The 8,746-nt window shown below is 42.2% G+C and overlaps 1 pseudogene; it reads right to left on the reverse strand.

Moving 5' to 3' along the window:
* On the reverse strand, positions 6,463 to 7,764 carry LOC102185633 (annotated as a pseudogene).

Below are 8,746 nucleotides of genomic sequence, written 5' to 3' on the forward strand. Positions count from 1 at the left end.
ATTCCAAAAAAAAAAGGAATGCCAAAGAATGCTCAGACTACCGTACAATTGCACTCATCTCACATGCTAGCAAAGTAATGTGTAAAATTCTCCAAGCCAGGCTTCAACAATATGTGAACCGTGAACTTTCTGATGTTCAAGCTGGGTTTGGAAAAGGCAGAGGAACCAGAGATCAAATTGCCAACATCTGTTGGATCATTGAAAAAGCAAGAGAGTTCCAGAAAAATATCTATTTTTGCTTTATTGGCTATGCCAAAGACTTTGACTGTGTGGATCACAACAAACTGGAAAATTCTGAAAGAGATGGGAATGCCAGACCACCTGACCTGCCTCCAAAGAAATCTGTATGCAGGTCAAGAAGCAACAGTTAGAACTGGACATGGAACAACAGACTGGTTCCAATAGGAAAAGGAGTACATCAAGGCTGTATATTGTCACCCTGCTTATTTAACTTTTATGCAGAGTACATCATGAGAAATGTTGGACTGAATGAAGCACAAGCTGGAATCAAGATTGCTGGGAGAAATATCAATAACCTCAGATATGCAGATGACACCGCCCTTATGGCAGAAAGTGAAGAAGAACTAAAGAGCTTGTTGATGAAAGTGAAAGAGGAAAGTGAAAAAGTTGGCTTAAAACTCAACATTCAGAAAACTAAGATCATGACATCTGATTCCATCACTTCATGGCAAATAGATGGGGAAACAATGGAAATAGTGAGAGATTTTATTGTTTGGGGCTCCAAAATTACTGCAGATGGTGACTGCAGCCACAAAATTAAAATATGCTTGTTTTTTGGAAGAAAAGCTATGACCAACCTAGACAACCTATTAAAAAGTAGAAACACTACTTTTCCAACAAACGTTGGTCTATTCAAAGCTATGGTTTTCCCAGTAGTCATGTATGGATGTGAGAGCTGGACTCTAAAGAAAGCTGAGTGCTGAAGAACTGATGATTTTGAACTGGTATTGGAGAAGACTGGAGAGTCCCTTGGACTGCAAGGAGATCAAACCAGTCCATCCTAGAGGAAATAAGTCCTGAATATTCACTGGAAGGACTGATGTTGAGGCTGGAACTCCAATACTTTGGCTACCTGATGCGAAGAACTGACTCACTGGAAAAGACCGTGATGCTGGGAAAGATTGAAGGTGGGAGGAGAAGGGGATGACAGAGGATGAGTTGGTTGGATGGCATCACTGACTCAATGGACATGAGTTTGAGTAAGCTCTGGGAGTTGGTGATGGACAGGGAAACCTGGCATGCTGCAGTGATGGGGTCACAAAGAGTTGGACATGACTGAATGACTGAACTGACTGACTTCCTCATTACGGATATAAATGATTTCATTATTGTTTTGTTTTAATCTTCCTATTAGCTTTATAAATTGTTGATTTGCTGCCTTAACTGTATATTTGCCTTTACCAATGAAATATTGTCTTTTGTGCTTTTCACATTTCTAGTTTTGACCTTTTTTTTTCCCACTTAGAGAAGTATCTTTACCTCATTTCTTGTTTAGCTGGTTTAGTGATGCTAAACTCATTCTAACTTTTGCTTGTCTAAAAAAACTTGATCTCCCTATCAAATCTGAATGAAAGCCTTGCTGGGTAGAGTATTCTTGGTTGTCATTTTTTTCCCTTCAATCACTTTATAAAAGTGCTAACACTTTAAAAACGTGGAGTGTCTTGCCATTCCCTCTGGCCTGCAGTTTCTGTTGATAAGTCTGCATATAGTCTCAAGGAAGTTCCCTTGCACATAACTTGCTGCTTTGCCCTTGTAGCTTTTAATATTCTCTCTTTATGTTTAACTTCTGCCATTTTAATTACAATGTGTCTTGATTTGGTCCTCTTCAGGTTGATTCTGTTTGACACTCTCTGTACTTCCTGGAACTGGATGTCCATTTCCTCTCCCAGGCCAGGGAAGTTATCCACTATTATGTCTTCAAATATGTCTTGGCCCCTTTCTCTCTCTTTCTTCTTCTGGGAACCTTATAATGTGAATGTTTTGATGCTGTCCCGGAGGTCTCTAAAACTGTCCTCATTTTTTAAAATCACTGTCCAGTTTCAGTGATTTCCACTAGTGTCTTCCGATTTGCCAATTCATTTCTCTGTATCATCTAATCTACTGTTGATTCCTTCCAGGGTATTTTTTAATCTTAGTTGTATTCTTCATCCAGGTCTGGTTGTTCTTTATATTTTTTTAACTCTTTGTTAAAACTTCCTAACTACTCCCTCTGCTTTTCCATTTTCCCCTCTGAGTTCTGTGAGCATCTTTATCAGATTGGTTGCTTATCTCTACTTAATTTAATTCTTCTTCTAGGGTCTTATCTTCATATTTCTCTGTTGCCTCATTTTGCCCAGTGTGATATTTTTATTTCTATGTATTTGGTAGGTTGGTTTATGTTTCTTGATCTTTGAAAATAGGCCTTGTGTAGGAAACAGCTTATGGATCCCAGCAATGTACTCTCCTCTGGTCACCAGAGCTATGTGCTTCAGGAGTGCCCTCTTTGTGGGCTGCGTGGGTCTTTATGCTGTGGCGGGGCTGACTAGTGTGGAGATACTTGGAGATGTGACTGGCCGTTGGTCTGGTTGGTTGCCAGGCTCTGCCTTGTGTGGAGTCTAGTGATAGGTGAGACTGGGTCCTGGTGTAGCAGACTGCATGTCCAGAGAAGTCCTTGTGTTGGTATTGGCTATTAGGTGAGTGATACCAGGACATAAAGTGACTGGCTATGAAACTCTGGGAATCCTCAGGCTCATGTTGGCCTACTGCTGGGCAGAGCTGGGTCCCCCGGTATCTGGTTGTTGGGCTTGGGGTTCTAGCACTAGTATCAGCATGCTGGTAGATGAGGTCAACTGTTGACATGCCTGGCTACGTAATCTGGGGTGAGCCAGAGCTGATCACAGCATGCTGGTACATGGCACCAGATTCTGCCATGCTGGCTGAGGGGGCAAAATTGTTCTGATCTTGTGTTTGCCTACTGTTGGGTGTGGCCAGGGTCCAGGATGCTGGTGGGTAATGGGTCTTGACTTGGCTGTCTATGAGGTGTGGCTGTCCAGGGCCTGCTGTCAGCCTCCTGGTGGAGGGGCCAATCTGACAGCTAGCCATGGTGGCCCCTGGGTCCTGGGGCTAGTAGACTCGTTGCTGGATGGGGGTAGGTCCTGGGCTCTCTGGTGGATGGGGCTGAGACCCAGGTTGGCGAGGTGCTCAGAGAATCCTATAGCAGTTGGCCTGCTGGTGGGTGGAGACCTTGGTGATGACCAAGTGTTGGGCAGGGCCAGGTCCTAACACTAATAAGCTAGAGGGAGGATTTCAAAACAGTGCTTAACAGCTTCAGTGTCTTCATGGTGAAATGAGCTTCCAAAAATGGTTGCTGCCAGAGTCTGTGGCCCCAGGGTGAGTTTCAGTTGACTTTTGCCTCTCTAGGAGGCTCTCCAATATTTAACAAGTGGGTCTGACACAAGGCCTTTTCAACTTACTGCTTTTGCCCTGGGTCTCAGGGTGTGTGAGATTTTGTGTACATCCTTTAAGAGTGGACTCTCTATTTCCCACACTTCTCTGGCTCTCCTAAAAGTAAGCCTCACTGGTTTTCAAAGACAAATGTTCTGGGGGCCTGTTTTTCTGGTGCACGACTCCTGGTCTTGGGAGCTCAATGTGGGGCTCAGACCTCGTGCTCCTTGGGGAGAATTTTTGTAATTATAATTATCGTCTCATCTGTGAGTTGCCTAACTGGATTGCGAATCTTGACTGTCCTGTATCTATGCCTCTCCTACCTGTCTTTTTTTCAGCTGGTTCTGGTTCTTAGCCGGTTCAGAAGATGTTTTCTGCTAGTCTTCAGGTGACTTTCATGGATAATCTCTCTGTAAATAGCTGTAGCTTTGGCGTGCCTTTGGAAGGAGGTGAGCTCAGGGTTTTCCTACTTCACTATCTTAGCCACTTCTCTCTCTAGCAGAAGAAAGATTTTCCTCACATCTGGACCAGGGATGCTGTGAACTCTTGATCTTGATCTGAATGACTGTAAACTTAGAAAATAATTACAACTGTATCACAGTAGAGCATATATTGTTTGTAGAATGGCGACATACTGAAAGATATTTTATGAGTGAACAGAAGCTGGGAGCTTAGAGAGTGGTTAGAAGTGGAAATTGGAGAGTCATCAACAGAGATGCAGAAGATGAATTAATTTAACCAATACACAGTGAGTACTTACATATGCTGGGTAATCTTTTTAGGCATATGCATAAAATTTTGAGTATTAGCATGTTACTACCTTTAGAGTTTATATCTAGGCACTAGAGCTTTAGAGACAACAGGGAGACTGATTAGAAGGGATATTCTGATACTAATAATTAAAAGGATGTGCTTATTCATGTAAATACAACTTTTAAGTTTCCTAGGCATTGAATTGTAATTCTGTCATTGAACTGAGATCTGTAACAGCCGTTCAAAAATAGCAATGTCATATCTAAACATTTTGTGGGACCTTAAAAAATATGGCATTTAAATTTAAACATGAACTAAAAAATGAAGCAAGTCCTGTCATAATTTGACAGGCATAATCACTTATCCTTTAAGGCAAACAGTAACCTAATAGTAAGATGCTAATAGCGTCTTGGTGCAGGTGTTGCTAATTAGCTATTGGATTAAGCTGAATCGTATTCTCTTCTTTTACCGTGCATAATGTTTGTGCAGAATGCATATATGAGCTGTAAGCTGAAGTGTTTTAAGTGCCAGCTATGGCTCATGGATTGACCTTGAAGCAATGAGAATTTTGAATTGGGCAATAATCCTGGTTTAATTGTAGCTTAGAGCTTAGTCAGACTCCTGGTTCTCCTCCTGATGGTCAAGGGTTGCTCTCAGATAGGAAGTTTAGTTAATTCGGGCTCTGGTCAAGTGGCTAGGTGAGAAGACAGAGTCATTTCTTATTCTTTCCATATTCATTTCTAGTAGTTGGACTGCTCTGAGAGAAATGGTAGGTAGCAATTACTAGTATAATTAGGGATCATACATTTGTCTATTCAGCAAATATTTATTGAGTGCCTACCATATTCCTGCACTCAGCGTATGGTTCAGTTCAGTTCAGTTGCTCAGTTGTGTCCGACTCTTTGCGACCCCGTAAACTGCAGCACGCCAGGCCTCCCTGTCCACCACCAACTCCCAGAGTTCACTCAAACTCATGTCCATCGAGTCAGTGATGCCATCCAGCCATCTCATCCTCTGTTGTGCCCTTCACCTCCTGCCCCCAATCCCTCCCAGCATCAGGGTCTTTTCCAGTGAGTCAACCCTTCACATGAGGTGGCCAAAGTATTGGAGTTTCAGCTTTAGCATCCGTCCTTCCAGTGAACACCCAGGGCTGATCTCCTTCAGAATGGACTGGTTGGATCTCCTTGCAGTCCAAGGGACTCTCAAGAGTCTTCTCCAACACCACAGTTCAAAAGCATCAGTTCTTCGGTCCTCAGCTTTCTTCATAGTCCAACTCTCACACCCATACATGACCACTGGAAAAACCGTAGCTTTGACTAGACGGACGTTTGTTGGCAAAGTAATGTCTCTGCTTTTGAATATGCTATCTAGGTTGGTCATAACTTTCCTTCCAAGGAGTAAGCGCTTTTAATTTCATGGCTGCAGTCACTATCTGTAGTGATTTTGAAGCCCCCCAAAATAAATTCTGACACTGTTTCCACTGTTTCCCCACCTATTTCCCATGAAGTAATGGGACCAGATGCCATGATCTTCGTTTTCTGAATGTTGAGCTTTAAGCCAACTTTTTCACTCTCCCCTTTCACTTTCATCAAGAGTGATATAAATGTTTGTTGAATGAAATATAATCACTTGAGAGTTAAAAAAAAACCTTCTTGAAAGAATTTGTAAATTTTGGACTTACCTTAATGAGGAAATTAATTCTACTTGTGAAACTGAAGTATGGAAGAGATGCTGAAATAGTTTATTTTACTCTCCTACATTTTTTTCAGCCTCCTTTCAGTTGAGAGCGAGAAAATACTAGTCCTGGCTAATGTGGTGTATCTCCTTCTGGGTTGAGACTGTGGGAATCCCACTGAATAAGGAGGGAGGCTATGTCTTCTAGATGATGAAGAATAAGATGGTGGAGCTGTGTGGAAAGAAGCCATTGCTGATTTCTGCTGGACATGTCACCTGTGGAGGAAAGAAACTCTTGTTGTATTAAGAGAACCTGGGAGGTCAGTAAAGAATTTGGGGTTTGTTTTTTGCAGTGTCATGTTATGAAGTCTATCCTGACTAATAAGAACTATTGTATACTTTGTTTTTTTAAGGATTTTTATACTAAATCAAAAAACCACAAAATAAAAAAGGATCCATTGATGAATATCTTAGAATTCTTTCCAGAATCTCTGCACCCTCAGCCTTGAAGGTTGCCTATTGCCTTGTTCTCTGCTCAGTCTGCAGCTTGTTGAAGGATCACTGGAGATGACTCAAACTCTAGTTTTTAAATCAAACTTGTTCTGCGAAATCCAAGACCCTGAATTTATCCAAATTGTAGAAATATTCTTTGGCCACCCATCCACCAATATACCTCCCCTTTGGATCAACAGCAGCTTTAATCATTGATTCAGCCCTATCAAATTCTAAAACTGTTCTTACTGCTTCATCATCAGGGGCACCAGGATTTTCAAATATTTTATAACTGTGCCATATTTTTCATACTTTTCCTTGGTTTCAGCTTCCAAATCTTCATCTACCTCTCCTGCACCAACCATGTTTCTTAGTGTTGTGCTGTGCTTAGCTGCTCAGTCGCCTCCAACTCTTTGTGACCCCATGAACCGCATGCCAGGCTCCTCTGTTCATGGGGATTCTCCAGGCAAGAAAACTGGAGTGGGTTGCCATGCTTTCCTCCATGTTCTTTAGTAGGACCACTTTAGTAGGACACAAGTATTTCAGTTAATCGAGTTGAGTCTGACTTCCTGGCTGCATCTTTCTGAGTGGTGTCACCCATGATGATTTTGCCTTCCCGCTTTCTAGTCTTCTCCACCGACAGCATTGTGCTTAGGCCCTGCTCACTCTTCCCAAGAAGCCATACTTCTGCATGATTTTCTATGTTATTGTCACCCCATGTTGGAGAGGAAGGAGTTGCTGGGGCCAGTCGGGGATCTGGGTCTGTCTTGTTGCTCATACACTGGGGGAGAGATAGCAGCTTTGGAAGACTGGGAGCCGAGGCTTGAATCCTCTTCATAAGGAAAGCCTCTGGATAACTCTTTGTCTTTCTCTACAAGAGAAGCAGGTGGTGCAATGGCAGCTCCGCTCATACTTCTCTCTCACTCATAATATTCATGTTCATCAATCTGGATCTCCTAACCTGAAAACCCCACTAGCTTCATGTCTGGCTTTATGCCTGTTTTCTCTTTCTCTGTCTTTCCGCCTCCCGCTGCCTCTGTCACTCCTCTCTTTGGCCCCTCACTACTTTCTTATAATTGTTAGGAAATGCTGGATCATATTCCTCAGCTGTAGGGATCAAAACTTCTCCTGCAGAAAACCCACTGGGAACAGGATCCTTGAGGCCTGCGGCTGCGTGTGGTGGGGTGTCCTGGATCTGCTGCTCATCTGAAGAGCCACTTCACCTGAAGTCAATGGGTGACTGGGGCAAGGACAGTACTTTGTATTGTCCCCTGGCTCTTCGCCTGAGTGAGAGCTGCCTTCTTCATTTGGAGCTGAGACTGCAAAAGTTTGAAGTTTGGGGACCAACCTTCTTTTTTTTGAGTCACTATTCTCCACTCCCAGGTCTTTGTATACGGACATCTTCTTAGTTTAATGCCCACTGGACGGGTGGGCGCTCCTGGCTGTGGCCGGGCACCTAGGCCCAGGTGCCCTAGACCTGGTGGGCTGGGTGCTCAGGGTCAGCCGGCGTACCTTTTATTGTAGAGAATTTGTTGTTGTTGTTGTTGCCACGCTGTGTACAGTAACAAAAGACTGTAGATAATTAAATGACCATTGCCAACAGGTAGCTCAGATAAAGTTTAGTATCCTGTACCATAGAATGTCAACCAGCCATTTAAAAGAATGTGCTGATACGGAATTCTCTCTCAGATATATTGTTACCAGAATAAAAGAAGATTCAGAACAGTGTTCACAGTTTCAATTAGTATAAAACAGAGACTCTATCATCTACTAACATTATCTGCATGCACAAATGAACACATGTGGTCTTTTTTATTGTAGTAAAATATACTTAATATAAAATTTAACCATTTAAACTGTACTGTTTGGTAGAATGAAATATAATCACATTCTTGTGCACCTGTCACCATCATCCATCTCCTGAACATTTTGCATTTTCTCAGATGGAAGTTTATACCTATCAGACACTAATTCTTCATTTCCCTCTTACCCCAGCATCGGGTAATCATCACGTCACTTCCATTGCTATGAGTCTGATTACTCTATGTATCTCATATATGTGGAATTATGCAGTATTTGTTCTTTTGTGATTGGCATATTACTTAGCATCATATCTTCAAGGTTCATCCATGTTGAGCATGTGTTAGATTATCTTTCCTTTTTAAAGCTGAATAATATTCCCATCATATGTATGTATGACATTTTGTTTATCCAATCATCTTTAGTCAATACTTAGATTGCTTCCACCATTTTGCCATTGTGAATAATGCTGCTTTGAACATGAGCATACAAACGTCTGTTCGGCTCCCTGTTTTCAGTTTGCTCAGGTGTATACTCAGAAGTGGAACTGCTAGATCATATGGTAATTCTATGTTTACTTTTT

Source organism: Capra hircus, chromosome 5 (assembly GCF_001704415.2).
Source record: "Capra hircus breed San Clemente chromosome 5, ASM170441v1, whole genome shotgun sequence".
Classification (NCBI taxonomy): domain Eukaryota; kingdom Metazoa; phylum Chordata; class Mammalia; order Artiodactyla; family Bovidae; genus Capra; species Capra hircus.